At 44.1% G+C, this 17,850-nt stretch overlaps 1 long non-coding RNA gene across 1 annotated transcript; it reads right to left on the reverse strand.

The window, feature by feature from the left end:
* Positions 1–11,240: 11,240 nt before the first annotated feature.
* On the reverse strand, positions 11,241–12,383 carry LOC311316574. Its single transcript, XR_014630718.1, has 4 exons — positions 12,278–12,383; positions 12,130–12,189; positions 11,425–12,032; positions 11,241–11,343 (listed from the first exon to the last, which is right to left on the reverse strand). It is a non-coding gene; the product is annotated as an uncharacterized lncRNA (long non-coding RNA).
* Between the last annotated feature and the right edge of the window lie 5,467 nt (positions 12,384–17,850).

Consider the following 17,850-nt stretch of genomic DNA (forward strand, 5'->3'; position numbering starts at 1 on the left):
CAATATGTGAATCACTGTAAGGTCATGATATACACTGGATATTTGAGATACACTGTAAAAGTTCAGTTTAATTTCATTTGTAGTAAACCATGTATCCCTGTTCAGACACTGGAAATGTGGTAACAGACAGGTTTAAGCAATTACCAAGGAAATGTAATCCCTTCAATTCTCCACAAGATGGTGGTAGAGGTGTGATAGGCAGGAAGGGTTTTATGTGAAGGAGAGTCAGTATATTCCACTAGGGAGAAGTGAGAGAGAACAGTAGGTAGGCTCGTGTAATTCATCTAAGTCTACACCAGGGGGAGCCAGAGATAGTAGTATGTTTGGGGAAGCGCTGTGTCTGTAACGTCCCATGTATTTTTTTGCGTGGCTGGAAGCCGCGCAGCTAGTATAGCGTTTGTCGGGTTATCAATCCCTCCCTCCCTTACTCCCTTACTCCCGACAATGTTGGCCTGCATCTCTCTGTTGGCAATACAAGAGGCAGTAGTCCCAGGACACCAAAATCGACCAGCCGATTTCCACTGCACAAGTAGAGTAGTGGTCAGAGCATTGGACTCACACCTGGGAGACCGGGGTTTAAGACCCGGTATGGATGACCTTATGGGACTATACCCCAAACCTCCACATGTTCATCCTTTCACTCCAACCTTTACCCCTTGCCTTATAGATCAGATCCTGTCCCAGCCCCAACCCATATTCTAACCCCAACCCACACTAGGGACTGGAAGAAGGGCACCAAAATCAACCAGCCGATCCCCACTGCACAAGTAGAGTAATGGTCAGAACAATTGGACTCCCACGCGGGGGCCGGTCGGGGATAGTTGGAACAGACTGACAGCCAATCAGATTGCAGTATATATCATGCATTCGAAGTGGAGAAGGATGTGGGAGACCGGGGTTCTACTCTCGGTCAATAGTGATTGCAATATATCAATGATGCTGATCTCCTTGACTTCTTATGTATACCCAACCATCTGATCTCCTTGACTTCTTATGTATACCCAACCATCTGTCTGTTCTTATGTATACCCAACCATCTGTCTTCTTATGTATACCCAACCATCTGATCTCCTTGACTTCTTATGTATACCCAACCATCTGTTCTTATGTATACCCAACCATCTGATCTCCTTGACTTCTTATGTATACCCAACCATCTGTTCTTATGTATACCCAACCATCTGATCTCCTTGACTTCTTATGTATACCCAACCATCTGTTCTTATGTATACCCAACCATCTGTTCTTATGTATACCCAACCATCTGTTCTTATGTATACCCAACCATCTGTCTGTTCTTATGTATACCCAACCATCTGTCTGTTCTTATGTATACCCAACCATCTGTCTGTTCTTATGTATACCCAACCATCTGTCTGTTCTTATGTATACCCAACCATCTGTCTGTTCTTATGTATACCCAACCATCTGTCTGTTCTTATGTATACCCATCCATCTGTCTGTTCTTATGTATACCCAACCATCTGTTCTTATGTACAGTATACCCAACCATCTGTTCTTATGTATACCCAACCATCTGTCTGAATGTGAAAGGGGTTAAGAAATTAAAACTTGTCACACTTGCCACATCTTTTCCTCTGAGTGTTCTTTGTTGTGGCCTAACTGTTTATGCTTTCACAGAGGATACACTACATCAATTCATTCATTTGTTCGTTAAGTTAATAATTCCTTCATTCATTATTTCTGAAAAATACCGGTACATCATTCTGTGCATTTCTTATAAACTTCCCTAAACGTTTCCAGTTGTTGGTGTGCTTTGAAATTGTGAATTGTGAAAAAATTAATATTGATTATGGTAGATATTTGAATAGATATTTTAACTGCGTGGTAATGGCTGACCTGGACAGAAAATAATAGATGTATTAAGTCATAGTTATACCACTGTGTTTGTGACTTACTTCTCTGCCTCACACGAGCACACACAGACACTATGCTTGCACTAATTTGAACTGTCTTTACCATAAGTGATGGCAAAGGTGGGCAGTATTGATCATCCTCTTCACCCAATCAGCACAGTGCACTTTTTCTTCTTTGCTTGGAGACCAGGGTATGATCTCCCATCAGGGAGATATCATATTAATATTCTCACAGATATAATAACACTCAATCTGGATTCTGTGGTATTATATATAAATCATATGCTATATTATTGCACTATGAAAAACAACCAGATCAGTTCATTGTTAACTATTATACCTTTTTGTTTGATCTTCTGATCCTATTTTCTGCAGTTCTCAAATCTGCATTGTAAGGCAGGTGAATATCAAGTAAGACAGTCATTGTCAATGCCATCTGTATGTTTTACTTTGAACAAAACAGTGCATACAGTAGACACATGACACATCAATAAAAGTACACATTTATTAGGCTCTAAAAAAATGTACACATCCAAACACACATGGTAATGATAAATACTATTACAAAATTTAGTTGAACACACACACACATAAGGAAGCCAACATAGGAAAACACACATTGAAAATGTAACTATTTACAAGGAAGACGTATCGCCCACACCAATCATTTCCCCTTTTCCACCTCCCATCTCTGTTTTTCCTTGAGGTAAAAAACAGACTCCTTAAAGTCTTTCCAGGTCATTTCCTTGTCCATGCCCTGGTCATTGTACAAGGAGAAGACCTTAGCTGGGCAGTAAATGTACGTCCCTGCAACACCAGGGAAGCCTGTGTGGACATGAGGACTGTTTGGGCCCTGCTTTAATGCCATGTGACAAAAACGGCACAAACGACCTGTGTGCTGCAGGGTGTCAGACCTCTTCCTCTTTTTCTGCCCTCTCTCCTCCACCCTCTTCTTTGTGTCCTCCAGTTCTTGCTGAAACTTTTTTTTGGTCCCCACAAAGTCTTTAAATGGCATTTTGGGGTTTGTGAGACCCTCAGGACCATAGGCTTTAAAAACCTTACTGGAGCAGTAAAAATAATGGACAGTGCCCTGCTGGTAGAAGAAATGGATGGAGGAGCCGTCATTTTCAAACATGGACTTTAGCTGACCACAGGAAAGACATGTCTGTTTGTTTCTTGCGTCCTTCTGGCTGTTATTGTTGTTGTTGTTGCTGCTGCTGCCTCTCCATGATGCCCAGCACAATGTTCTCGATGGCGTCCTCAGTTAAAGGTGTGGCTGCAGCAGGTTCACATGGATTCTGTTATGGAAATTACTGTTCTAGTAAAAATGATTTACCAAGATTCGCTCAAAAGGTTAAGTCTGGTTTATTGTGAAAAACATACGAGCGCAAGGACTTCCTGAACAACGAGTGGTTCGTCAGCGAAGTGAATTCAAAGCTTGTCAGAGCCCAGTCTTATATTCAAGCAAAACACAGGTACGGCGCTTTGAGGATGTGATTGGCTACTGCATTGTACATATGAATGGCAGGCGTGGCAAAGAGTAAAGACATGTGACATGAGAAAATGAATGGCAGGCGTGGCCAAGAATAAAGACATGTGATAAACAAAGAAAACAAAGGTCTGAATCAGGACGAGGAAGACTAAGGTGGGGCCCTTCTGACTTAAACAAAGAGATGAGGAAGAGCTATGCAGAGTGTGTTTACAATTACAAAGGGGGGAGAGTTGGTGTTTTACATTAGACTGAAACTGGGGTTTGCAGGGGACTTGGGGGAATGTGATGAATTACCAGGACAAAGGTTTAAGGTGTTTGGATGTAAATTCCTGGACAATCCCTCATTTGTGCCTGAACAGGCACACAAAAATAAAATATAAAATCCAAACACAGTGTAAACAGTCAGCTATGCTATACATGTGGAAAGGAAATAATCTCTCCACTAGGTGGAGCAAAAAAAAAAAAAAAATTCTTTTTTTTTTCTTTTTTTATTATTTTCTTTCCACGTGCAAAATCACGCACCAAAACCCCTTGTTTCAGAAATTTGACAGGAAACAAGATAAAAAAGATGACATGATTATATACTATTTATAGTCTAAGAGTGGACAACCATTCACCAAAAAACTTGATTTTACAAGGCAAAAAAGATAAAATGGTTACCAGTGTAAGAGGGGCAAAAAACCTCTTGGTCAATTTAGAGGAAAAACCCAAACTTATTTATCAACTCATGTTTCAACCATTGTAACTCTTGTAAACAAATATGATATTTTTCAGATTATTTCAAAGTTCATTCACTCTTGTGAATAATCGCATGTGATGTCCTATGGAACATAGATTCCATGTGTGCGTCTCTGAATGTTTAATGTAGGTTCCAGTGTGTGCGATTAGAGGTGCAGTCCGATTGCTCATCAGAGGAGAATGTCATCTGGGGAATGCAAGGCGTCTTCTCTTCTAGATCGCAACTTCAATGTCGCGTTGCTTGAAATCAGTTATGTTCAATGTTAGTGTGTGCAGGTGTGTGTGCGTGTGTGGTGCATCTTGTGAGGAGGTGACCAGCAAGGTCATTTTTCCTCCGATTCCTCGTCAGAGGAGAGGACAGTGTGATGGCCCATGGTTTTGGCCTCTGAGCCCTCTGGTTCAGCTGCATTCTGATCTCCTGGTGTTTGCGATCCCCTGGTGGACCGTCCTCTGCTGCTTGGACCCGTCGGCAATGGCTTGCATGGGTCCACGAAGTCCTCTCAGATCGCTGTCTGCGTGGTGAGTAGAAACTGGTACGGCCCGAGCCACCTCCAGTTCCAGCTCCTTCGTCTGTGGTCGTGGACCAGGACCCAATCCCCAGGAGAGATGTGATGCAGGAACCCCTCCTTAGCCTCAGGAATGGCGGTCCTCACTCTGTTGAAGACATCTTTTAGAATGTTATTCAGTGCAAGACAATATTGTATCATATCATCTTCACATGACATGAGACTAATCTTATTTTGGGGAAAACGGTGTTTTAGTCATTTTCATAGGTCGACCAGTAAGGACTTCATATGGAGCCAGCCCTGTGGTCTGGTGCGGTCTCCCTCTCATGTACATGAGTGCCAGAGGTAGAACTTTCATCCATGACAGACCTGTCTCTGCCATCAGCTTGGTGAGCTTTACTTTCAGAGTTTGATTAGCTCTCTCCACTATTCCAGCACTTGCTGGATGATAGCTACAATGCGTTCTAAGGTCAATCTGTAGGCTATTGCAGATTTCCTGAATGACACTATTTACAAAATGGCTCCCTCGATCTGAAGAGAGTTTGGTTGGCAGGCCCCATCTTGGAATGATCTCTCTCAGGAGACTCTTTGCCACTGACAACGCTGAGGCATGCCTGCAAGGAAATACCTCAGTCCATTTGGAGAAAACATTAGTTAATACCAGGCAATATTTGTACCCCTGGCATGGAGAGAGTTCAATAAAATCCATCATAACATGTTCCCATGGCCCACTTGGCCGAGGATGTGCTGACAGTTCCATTTTTCTCCCTTTTCCAACATTGGTTTGCATGCATATGATGCATTTGGCACAGTTTTGTTCCTCAAAAACCGTGAAACCTGGTGCATACCAATACCTGTTAACATCCTCCGTCACCCCTGTTTTGAAACATGATCTGGCCCGTGGGCTAGTTTGAAAGCATAATGAAAACATGAACGAGGTAGTACAGGTTTGTCATTAGGCCCTAGATACAGGTTAGTTTGGTGGTGGAAATGTGCACTTATTCCTTCATTTCTTTTTCTCCGCAGGTGGAGCAGATGCTTGTAGGTCAGAAATGTAGGCTCTTGAACTGAACCCGGTCCATCCCTGTACTGCTCCACGTAGGGCCGGCCCGGGTCGTGCTGCTGGAGGGCTCACCTCGGCGCTCCCGCTCCCCCAGTACAGGCTGATGAAGTGCTCCGTCTGTGGATTCACAGATGAGAGAGACAAACAGAGACAAAACAGAAGAGCAAAAAGAGAGTCCTCTGGTCTGGTCTCCCTGTTCCCCTCTTTGGTCAGGAACGGTTATTCAAAATCTGTTGGAGATTCTCAGAAATATGGTTAAGCGCAAGCTCCTGCTTTGGGGAAAAATGTTGTTATTCAGTCAGGAAACTTAAACAGGGTGTCTGTTCAAGTGTCATTTTAGAGCCAGTCTGCAGTAGCCTACAGTGACATCAGGGGCAGCGTTAGAATGACTTCAACACGCCCAGTCCCCAGTCATGATCAAGGCAATTGGGTTTGGCTCTAGCATTTCTCTCACGATTTTATGAAAATAAAATAACCATATTCTCGTCTCAACAAAACAACACCCCCTAAGGGTGAAAGCAAAAATTTCCTGAAGTCAGGATAAAAATAGAGATGAGGCAAAGAAAATGACACTAAAATGAATTGGCTTCATTTACAATTAACTAATCAAAAAACTCCAGCAAAGCTTCATTTGTATAGCTAAAAATTTGTATATCTAAACCCTCCCTCTTCTGCATTTGAGGACAGAGTATTTGGGCACTGCTTCGGACAAAATGGTCTCTTCTATGTTTCATACTTATCTGTCGCTCACAGTGAGTTGGTGACGTGGCGTTGGCTTTGCATCTCACGAACCCCAGATCGCTTATCTGTAGGGAAACAGGCCAGTAACCTCCATCTCCCCCTCCGGTCCTGTGCCCGTCTCCTGGTTCGGCATTCACCCATCACTCCCGGAACGACAGTTGTCTGTAAAAAAACACTCAGGAAAAACACTCAGGCCCGATGAATGTGCCTCAAACTATAAACATGAGATATTTAACATACTCATTAAACACATACAAATAACCAAATAATCACACAGCAGCAAAGCAAATCGGGGGCCAGAGAGATAGCCCCATCGAAAGAGAACAGCCCTCAGCGCTGTCTCATATCCTCTTTCCATGCTGGACCAAGAATGACCCTCAAGTCATTCGTGACTCCACACAGTTCATAGCTTCATGCTGGCGAGGGGCAATCACTCCTTGGTAGCCCACACAATGCACTCCAGGAAAATCTGAAAACATCAACACAGAACTTCACAGAAACAGAACATCCTTACGTCCTCAGCTACATCTGTCTTCTTCTGTTTATTTACCTTAAAAAAAAAATCTCTCTTTCTTGGCTAGTTAAAATCTCCCTTATGGGTTGTTCAAGGGAACTCCAGCAGGTGGCGCTCGACCCCAAATTTGAGGCTCTTCCTTTTCATTCAGCTTGCGGTAACTGTGACACCGTTCAATCCAGTGGCCATACTGACCACAATGGAAGCATGAATCATCTCTATCTTCACTTCGATTATACCTTTTTCCTCGCCTAACCCTACCAGAACGCTTCCTATTGTTTCTCTGTCGCCACTGTGGTCGTTGTTGGTTCCACCTCGCACCAGCAGTTTGATTGTCCAGCTGTTGTAACTGAGCAGCTTGTAATCTGGCTGCACCTAGCTTCATTTCTTTCAACTCCCTCTCTTCAATGTGATCACGAAGACGCTCCGCATAGCGGAAATGATCAACAACTTCTTCGAGAGAAGTCGATTCCCAGGTGTGGCACATCAACCTAACTTGGTCGGACAAAGAGGAGAGAGAGGTATTCATCAATTGTTGTTTCAAAATCTTTTTATAATCGGCGTTCGCTTTGTCCATGCCACTGTGTGCGGCGAAAACTGATTCTAGTCGTTCCCAAAATTTCTCGAACTGTTGATCGGAATTTTGTTTGCAATATGTGATACGGTCCCAATCCATCTTTTTAGGGAATCGAGTTTTGATTCTGTTCAACAGCGCAGTGTTTTGGTCAGAAAAATCGGCATGATTAAAAGGCAATGTAATGTCAAACGGATGTTTCACATCCACCCATTTTAGCCCAAGGCATTGTCTCATGATCATGGCGATTTCCTCTGCGTGAGGCTCATACATACGAACTAAACTGTTAAAAAGATTTTCAAACTCGTCAATGTCTTTGGTTGGATCGGGCAAGGTTTTAGCTATTTCACGTAGTTCATCAGAGCGCCAGGGTCTGTAAACCGTAATCTCTGGAGTCCAGGCCGCATAACCAGCTGCATAATTTATTTGTGAAGGGCGAGGAACAGGGTTTGGGCAGCGTATCAGAGGCGCTTGTATTTGCGGTCCCTCCAGACTATCTCTAGCCATTTGCAGTTGTTCCAAATTAAACTTAGCCTCAGATATAGCTCTAGCCAAATCTTCCTTATACCTCGTAGAAAGCGGCGAAATGAGAGAAGGGGCGTGGCTAATGGCGGGAGCATGAAGATGGGGAAGAACAGCCTGGTTGGGTGTGAGCACGGAGCAACGAGTCGAGGGGGGGGGGGAATCTAATTTTAAATCAGAGTTATTCTGCTGGGGAAATGGCGGAGAGACTGTTTGCTGACCCTCCTTATCTTTCCTTCCTGACCTAAAAACCCACTCTCGTGCTACTCTCTCCCAAATCTTAAAAACAGACCAGTCTATAGAATTAACAGGCTTTTCCCTTAACCTAGACATCTCAACCACCTCTAGCTGCTTAGAATCTTAGAATTTAACACTAAAAAATGTCAGATGTGGATGTAAGAAATCGAAAATGCTTTAGCACATAACGAAAATCTGCCAACAAACGCTCGCAGAATAATGCTTGAGCGCAACAATCTCCTCAGGCTAGACACGTTTAGCAGTAGAAATTCTTTACATCCTCTAGCATATTTTAATAGCTAGTGTTACAGGGACACCTAGTGGTGATCCCAAAATGTTGCATGTATGACCCGGATGTGGTCTTTGGCCGTGCGCGGGGAAATTTAAAGAAACAAATCCCTAATAATCACGACGCAGCCTAAGAAAGGAAACCTTATGGTTAACTCACGGCGGGAAAGAATACAATTTCGAAAGAAACAAAGACACATTAAACCGCTAATTAACTCACCCAGCAACTGGTCCTTTGTTGTCCCTCTGGCTTGGGCGGGATCACCGGGACAGTGTTTTCCTGCGTCTCCTAGGCAACCAGCTAGCCTACTGGGAATCTAGCAGAATTTTAACAGTCTAAAAAGTGTACAAAACAATACTTTACCTGGATCCATGGCGCGCATAACAAACAATAATCAAGAGCCGAGGCTCAAACAGTGAACACATAAGACGAACAACCCCGTTCGGGGACAAAAACAGACACTCCGGAGATTAGCTGGTAATCGCACTCACTGCGAACTTCAACCCATTTGGAAATCGCACTCACTGCGAACTTCAACCCTGTGGGAATCGCACTATCTGCGAACTTCAACCCTGTGGAAATCGCACTATCTGCGAACTTCAACCCTGTGGAAATCGCACTATCTGCGAACTTCAACAGGTTCCCTTCTGTGCTAATTCTGGAACATCGAACTAAAGCAACCCAAAACGTTATTCTAGAAGTGCACTCTCACTTCTTAACTACAGCCGAGCCGACAAACAATCTAAACTGTAGTCTACATCAACTGTAAGGAAGCGAGTCCCAAAACCAAAATTACACCTCTTCTGAAGAGAACCCCGGTAGCCTAAACAAGGACGAAGTCAGAGAACAATGCAATATCACCAATCCTAAACTGCCACTGTTAAAAAACAACGCCTTATCGCCACCACCTTCCCCGGGGAGTTTGCTTTCAACAATACGCCAGACCCACAACACAATCTGAAACGAAACCAAGGCAAATACCAAGCATAAAAGGATTCGTTTTTCAACGTACCGTGAGTTTAGCCGAGTGAAACCAAACGAGGCGGACTTCTCCGAACCAATGCAATAGGCGCAAAGAGAGAAGATTTTCCAGAGCTCGCTACTGCTCCGCACGTCTGGCTTCCTTCGTTGTTCACTCCAGGCGAACCCCACAGTAGCCGATCCCGTCCCGAGTCGCCAAATTGTTATGGAAATTACTGTTCTAGTAAAAATGATTTACCAAGATTCGCTCAAAAGGTTAAGTCTGGTTTATTGTGAAAAACATACGAGCGCAAGGACTTCCTGAACAACGAGTGGTTCGTCAGCGAAGTGAATTCAAAGCTTGTCAGAGCCCAGTCTTATATTCAAGCAAAACACAGGTACGGCGCTTTGAGGATGTGATTGGCTACTGCATTGTACATATGAATGGCAGGCGTGGCAAAGAGTAAAGACATGTGACATGAGAAAATGAATGGCAGGCGTGGCCAAGAATAAAGACATGTGATAAACAAAGAAAACAAAGGTCTGAATCAGGACGAGGAAGACTAAGGTGGGGCCCTTCTGACTTAAACAAAGAGATGAGGAAGAGCTATGCAGAGTGTGTTTACAATTACAAAGGGGGGAGAGTTGGTGTTTTACATTAGACTGAAACTGGGGTTTGCAGGGGACTTGGGGGAATGTGATGAATTACCAGGACAAAGGTTTAAGGTGTTTGGATGTAAATTCCTGGACAATTCACAACAGCTGGAGACAAGGTAACAACTGGCACACTAACAGTCTCACTCCCCTCTGTTAAAGCGTGCCATAGATGCTGTCTCTCCTGTAGCTTCTCTGGGCTGATGTTCAATTAGGGGTTGGTGAAAGTATTTCGGTGATGGAAGATCCGAGATGTTGTCTATCAACTCAGGCTGAGGAGGGAGGTGCCACAATGACACCATCTTCATGGGATTGCTCACAGGAGGAGAGCCCGGCCATAGACCCATGGATTCCAACTCCGTCTTCATCCATATCTTCTGCTGCTGTGAACAGGTCCACTGGCTCACATCATGGTCATAGCCGGGAAGTTGGGGAGGAGGACAGCTGGGGTGGCTTGAACTGCCTGGTAATGGATGGAATATAATAAACAATATTTTGAGTCATAGGTATACCACTGTGTTTGTGATTGTGACACTTCTCTGCCTCACATGGGCAGACACAGAGACACAATATTAATACACTTACTTTGAGTTGCCTCTATACATGATGGCAGAGGTGTACTGGGCACTGCTGACAGCTCATGAGAGGAGAGAGGCTCTGAGAATACAAATTATTATTTTAAGAATCAAAATCCCTATTAAAACAGGAAGAAATCTTACACATTTGAACCAATTTCATATTTACCAGTAAGAGAAGTACTAGTCCCTGAGCTGCATCCTTCAGCATGAGGTTCAGATTGTGCCGAATCTATAGAAAGGAAATGTAATAGATGACATGTTCATGAGGACAGCTACCGTATTGGCAACAACAAATAAATAATACAATTATAATTCTCTATTTACCGGAGAGGAATGCAGGCACTGTCTTCCCTGCAGACGCAGTAGCTGCTGCAGCTGTGGTCTGGCTGCCAGCTCCACTGAGACCTGTTACATCAGCATAGCATTGACCAGGGTCACCCATACATCTACGACAGCAATCAGTGAAATAATACTTGATAAAAATGCATACTTTGGGGGACTTCCTGCCTCACTGTAGACTGCGGAAACAAAGCCAGTAGCTGTTTTGGAATGGGTGGATGCTTCACAAGAGCTGGGTGCTTCACACTTGCAGATGGACCTGTTGAAATTATGAATAGACATTTACAACATTAGGTGGTGAATGAGGGTGGAAGAACTATGTGAATTTGGAGATATTCACCATGGGAAGAGAGACCAGACGCTACAGCGGAAATGACTTCAGAAGGCCTTGATTGAGTGGCAGTGGGTTTGCTCCTTACTGTAAAAGAAAACATACTGAGTCACTCTCCACCATATTACTAGATGTATGTAATAGTCACTTTCCTAACCTGATTGTCATGTCCCCATCTCCTCAAATTGGGGGTTTTAGGGAAGAATATTTCTTACACAGCAGGGGAAGTCAAGTGACATTACAAAACAACATTTCACACAGTATATAGCATGCAGTGAACTAAATGTTAGTAGTCTTAATTAGTCTTAATCTAAAATGCATGCAAAAAGGGTTGCTGAATGCAACTCCTATAGAAAATTCATATGACTTACCTTAGCCTCCGGATAATTCATGATGCATTGGACATAACAGTCCGTTTGCTTTTGTTAGTAGAACACAAGAACAAAATTGGACATCAGAACAAGGCCAGAACACGGCCAAAACAATAAACCAGTGTAAGAAGCCTTCAGTCATGGTGGAGGCGTTCTGTGTCTCAGAACTCTTCCACCACTCTGATGGAGATGAACCTCGGCCTGTAGACACAGCTGGGGCTCCTGTGACTGCAGCTCCTGGTCAATCTGAGGACATGAAAATAACATTCTCACTGTTGATCATGATCATTTGCAAAAACACAGTGACCAGGAAAAGTAACAAAATATTTTTCAATTAACTCACCCTGGATAAATTTGGAGGGAGAAATACTTAACATTGCCCTGTCAAGCTCCTCGTCATCATCTGTAAAATAAAACACAGACATCACTATGACTAGCACATTACATTAGGATAAATGTTTTTCTTATAAGGGTGTTTGACACTGACATACCTGTAGATTGAGACAGAGGTGTGGCAGTCAGAAGAGTGGGGGGGTTCAGGGATTTGGTCTGCTGGTCTAACAGGTATTTTTGCAACCTGTGCATTTTGGTTCCAGCTGCACACTTCTGGCGCATGATGAAGGTAGCAAATCCATCAGCCCTGTTGTCCCAAACTTCTTTCCAGGTGTCTTTCGCTCTGACACCAAAGCCAACCAGGTTGTCCTCTTCTGAAAGCCGTGGTGGAGCAGTGGACCGCTCAGCTTCATATTTGAGGAGAGACCTTATCTCCTCGAAACTGAGGGCATACTCCTCAAAGGAGACAAGACTGTCCTTGTGGTGTCCTTCTGCCACAAAGACACCAGTGTCTCTCCTTCTGGACAGTCTTGATCAGGTACACTGTGTACCCCACATCGTTCTCCAACAGCCATCTGAAGGATTTGCCCTTGTATTTACCAAACTGGAGGATATACTCCCCAAGCACTTCACTCCGGTTTGTGTAATCCCCTCCTCTGTTAAAAACCACAGTCCTGGCATTCACCCTGGCCACATCGTCTTTGACTGGCGCTGACCTGTCTTGTAATGAGCGGTCATTTTTAATTTTTCTTTCCTCTTCTGAAGGCTCCTGCCGCAAAAAGCCCAAGGACCCCTTCCGGAAGCAAACAGTCCCCTTCCCCGGGAAGATTACACTATGCTTTTGGGACATGTTGATGACTTCTGTAAACGAGAACAACAAAACATACTGTTAAATTTGTGGAATTTAAACTTAAGTGTCATAATCATCACTTTAGTACAAATTTGAATAAATTGAGTGTACAGTAAGGCATACTATAACTAGATTACATGTAACCATTACAGAAAAGGAGTAGAGCTACTACTTATATGCTCTAGGCTAAGCTCTAAGCCTTGTAGGCCTATGCCATCACCTTATGACTACACAGACACAACAAGACTGCTTTAACTAGCAAAGTAGCCTACCCATTTACAGGAGCAAAGTAGCATACCCAATATCGAGTAGTTTCAAACTAGACAACCAGATTATCATTCCACATTATTGGTAACGATACACCAGCTGTGCGGGTCGAGTGAATCTGTGATCCACACTAGAATATGAAACATAACATGGTCGTGGCTGAGTGTCATGTCTTAACAAGATTGGATCATGTCAACATGATTAAAAGTACACTAGTGGTAAAACTCAGATGCACCAGAGTTGGTGGACTGATGGCAACTGTCTCATCGATGACACACGCCCAATTTGGTGGCTCAAGGACCGTTACCTTCTTGAGTAAATACTTTTGGTTTCATCACAAACAAGAATCACAGGCAATAGTTTGCTTATGACCACAGCATGAAATGATTTCAACAAGCTGAACAGAAATGTTTTGAGGGCAACACAGAGGGCTGTGATAATGTAAAGGGGATTTGACTCAGCCAGAAATTAATTTACATGTAGGCCTACAAGAAAAACAACGTAAAATTGACAAATAAAAAAGTCCCAAGCCCACAATAGTAAGAAATATGTTTTGGAATCAACGTAACGTGATGTCCCTTTCCTTTTTAGACCATTTCGAGCCCTTGTAGCCTCTCGCACCACCAAGGAATGGGCAGTCCAATTCCTTTTTAGACTATTTCGAGCCCTTGTAGCCTCTCGCACTCAACCACTTTGCCAGGTGACCTTTATAAGTATGGGAGGGCTCAGAGCTTGAGGGTTTAAGGGGGACATTGGGACTGGGCCACCTTCAAAAGCTGCCAGAAAACAGGTTTGACCAAAGCTGTAGGCAACAGACCTCGTGGCGCAATGGGAGCTTGGCGCTTGGTCCCTGGCAAAAGGAAAATTAGCCACAGAGCAAGAGTGACCCTCGGAATTAACCCCACAAGTTTCTTGATAGGCCTAAAAACTCTGGCAGCTTTTGACCCGTGGCAAATGCCGACGTGGCCCTCGGGTCCCGGATATCTCAGTGGGTAGAGCATCACAGGGGTGCCGTGTAGTTCCTCGTTAGTATAGTGGTCAGTATCCCCGCCTGTCACGCGGGAGACCGGGGTTCAATTCCCCGACGGGGAGGCAACATTGCATTTGCAACATTGCATTTGCAACATTGCAGGCCGGCAGTAACTGCTTTGTTTACCGAGGGAAGAACGTGCTTCGTGCCTGTGGCCGTCCTTCTGAGAAGTATTCTGAGCATTGGTGGTTCAGTGGTAGAATTCTCGCCTGCCACGCGGGAGGCCCGGGTTCGATTCCCGGCCAATGCAGAGACTGTATCTTTGTCACTAGAGCTAGTGGCTCCCTTCACTGAGCAGCAGCCGAGGACAGAGCTTCTGATAGGCTCTTTGGTAATATAAAGAGCAATATCCTGGTCTGTTCCTTTTTCTTTGATTAGAAACTAGATCTTTTCTGGACGTCGTGGAAAGGGCCCGATCCCGACTAGACTGTGAGGGCCCGGATAGCTCAGTCGGTAGAGCATCAGACTTTTAATCTGAGGGTCCAGGTTTCAAGGATGCAAGAATATTGCAGAAATGATCCTTTGGAATTGACTCACTGCAAGAATATTGCAAAATGCGGTACAGTTCTGCGAGGCCTGCGACCTAGACTGCACAGTGAACACTGCACAATCATCTCCAATTCCCATTGCAAATGTATGCTGCCCTCTAATTGTCCAAATGTATGAAATGCCACAGAAGCACCAAAATTGGTGAAGCTCTCTCTTACATAACACTCACCTAATGTAGTGGCTCTGGGACCTTTGGAAAAATGTATTTGTCAGTCAAAAGTCACTTCCAAAAGCCTGTCAAAAGTCTCTTCCAACGCCCAAGTCTCCATCAAACAACTGACATTTTATCCTGCCCTCTAGTGGTAAAACTCAGATGCACCAGAGTTGGTGGACTGATGGCAACTGTCTCATCGATGACACACGCCCAATTTGGTGGCTCAAGGACCGTTACCTTCTTGAGTAAATACTTTTGGTTTCATCACAAACAAGAATCACAGGCAATAGTTTGCTTATGACCACAGCATGAAATGATTTCAACAAGCTGAACAGAAATGTTTTGAGGGCAACACAGAGGGCTGTGATAATGTAAAGGGGATTTGACTCAGCCAGAAATTAATTTACATGTAGGCCTACAAGAAAAACAACGTAAAATTGACAAATAAAAAAGTCCCAAGCCCACAATAGTAAGAAATATGTTTTGGAATCAATTCCTCCAGGCCGGCAGTAACTGCTTTGTTTACCGAGGGAAGAACGTGCTTCGTGCCTGTGGCCGTCCTTCTGAGAAGTATTCCGAGCATTGGTGGTTCAGTGGTAGAATTCTCGCCTGCCACGTGGGAGGCCCGGGTTCGATTCCCGGCCAATGCAGAGACTGTATCTTTGTCACTAGAGCTAGTGGCTCCCTTCACTGAGCAGCAGCCGAAGACAGAGCTTCTGATAGGCTCTTTGGTAATATAAAGAGCAATATCCTGGTCTGTGCCTTTTTCTTTGATTAGAAACTAGATCTTTACTGGACGTCGTGGAAAGGGCCCGATCCCGACTAGACTGTGAGGGCCCGGATAGCTCAGTCGGTAGAGCATCAGACTTTTAATCTGAGGGTCCAGGTTTCAAGGATGCAAGAATATTGCAGAAATGATCCTTTGGAATTGACTCACTGCAAGAATATTGCAAAATGCGGTACAGTTCTGCGAGGCCTGCGACCTAGACTGCACAGTGAACACTGCACAATCATCTCCAATTCCCATTGCAAATGTAGGCTGCCCTCTAATTGTCCAAATGTATGAAATGCCACAGAAGCACCAAAATTGGTGAAGCTCTCTCTTACATAACACTCACCTAATGTAGTGGCTCTGGGACCTTTGGAAAAATGTATTTGTCAGTCAAAAGTCACTTCCAAAAGCCTGTCAAAAGTCTCTTCCAACGCCCAAGTCTCCATCAAACAACTGACATTTTATCCTGCCCTCTAGTGGTAAAACTCAGATGCACCAGAGTTGGTGGACTGATGGCAACTGTCTCATCGATGACACACGCCCAATTTGGTGGCTCAAGGACCGTTACCTTCTTGAGTAAATACTTTTGGTTTCATCACAAACAAGAATCACAGGCAATAGTTTGCTTATGACCACAGCATGAAATGATTTCAACAAGCTGAACAGAAATGTTTTGAGGGCAACACAGAGGGCTGTGATAATGTAAAGGGGATTTGACTCAGCCAGAAATTAATTTACATGTAGGCCTACAAGAAAAACAACGTAAAATTGACAAATAAAAAAGTCCCAAGCCCACAATAGTAAGAAATATGTTTTGGAATCAATTCCTCCAGGCCGGCAGTAACTGCTTTGTTTACCGAGGGAAGAACGTGCTTCGTGCCTGTGGCCGTCCTTCTGAGAAGTATTCCGAGCATTGGTGGTTCAGTGGTAGAATTCTCGCCTGCCACGTGGGAGGCCCGGGTTCGATTCCCGGCCAATGCAGAGACTGTATCTTTGTCACTAGAGCTAGTGGCTCCCTTCACTGAGCAGCAGCCGAAGACAGAGCTTCTGATAGGCTCTTTGGTAATATAAAGAGCAATATCCTGGTCTGTGCCTTTTTCTTTGATTAGAAACTAGATCTTTACTGGACGTCGTGGAAAGGGCCCGATCCCGACTAGACTGTGAGGGCCCGGATAGCTCAGTCGGTAGAGCATCAGACTTTTAATCTGAGGGTCCAGGTTTCAAGGATGCAAGAATATTGCAGAAATGATCCTTTGGAATTGACTCACTGCAAGAATATTGCAAAATGCGGTACAGTTCTGCGAGGCCTGCGACCTAGACTGCACAGTGAACACTGCACAATCATCTCCAATTCCCATTGCAAATGTAGGCTGCCCTCTAATTGTCCAAATGTATGAAATGCCACAGAAGCACCAAAATTGGTGAAGCTCTCTCTTACATAACACTCACCTAATGTAGTGGCTCTGGGACCTTTGGAAAAATGTATTTGTCAGTCAAAAGTCACTTCCAAAAGCCTGTCAAAAGTCTCTTCCAACGCCCAAGTCTCCATCAAACAACTGACATTTTATCCTGCCCTCTAGTGGTAAAACTCAGATGCACCAGAGTTGGTGGACTGATGGCAACTGTCTCATCGATGACACACGCCCAATTTGGTGGCTCAAGGACCGTTACCTTCTTGAGTAAATACTTTTGGTTTCATCACAAACAAGAATCACAGGCAATAGTTTGCTTATGACCACAGCATGAAATGATTTCAACAAGCTGAACAGAAATGTTTTGAGGGCAACACAGAGGGCTGTGATAATGTAAAGGGGATTTGACTCAGCCAGAAATTAATTTACATGTAGGCCTACAAGAAAAACAACGTAAAATTGACAAATAAAAAAGTCCCAAGCCCACAATAGTAAGAAATATGTTTTGGAATCAATTCCTCCAGGCCGGCAGTAACTGCTTTGTTTACCGAGGGAAGAACGTGCTTCGTGCCTGTGGCCGTCCTTCTGAGAAGTATTCCGAGCATTGGTGGTTCAGTGGTAGAATTCTCGCCTGCCACGTGGGAGGCCCGGGTTCGATTCCCGGCCAATGCAGAGACTGTATCTTTGTCACTAGAGC

The sequence above is a fragment of the Borostomias antarcticus genome (assembly GCF_949987555.1).
Source record: "Borostomias antarcticus genome assembly, chromosome: 1".
NCBI classification, from domain to species: Eukaryota; Metazoa; Chordata; class Actinopteri; order Stomiiformes; family Stomiidae; genus Borostomias; species Borostomias antarcticus.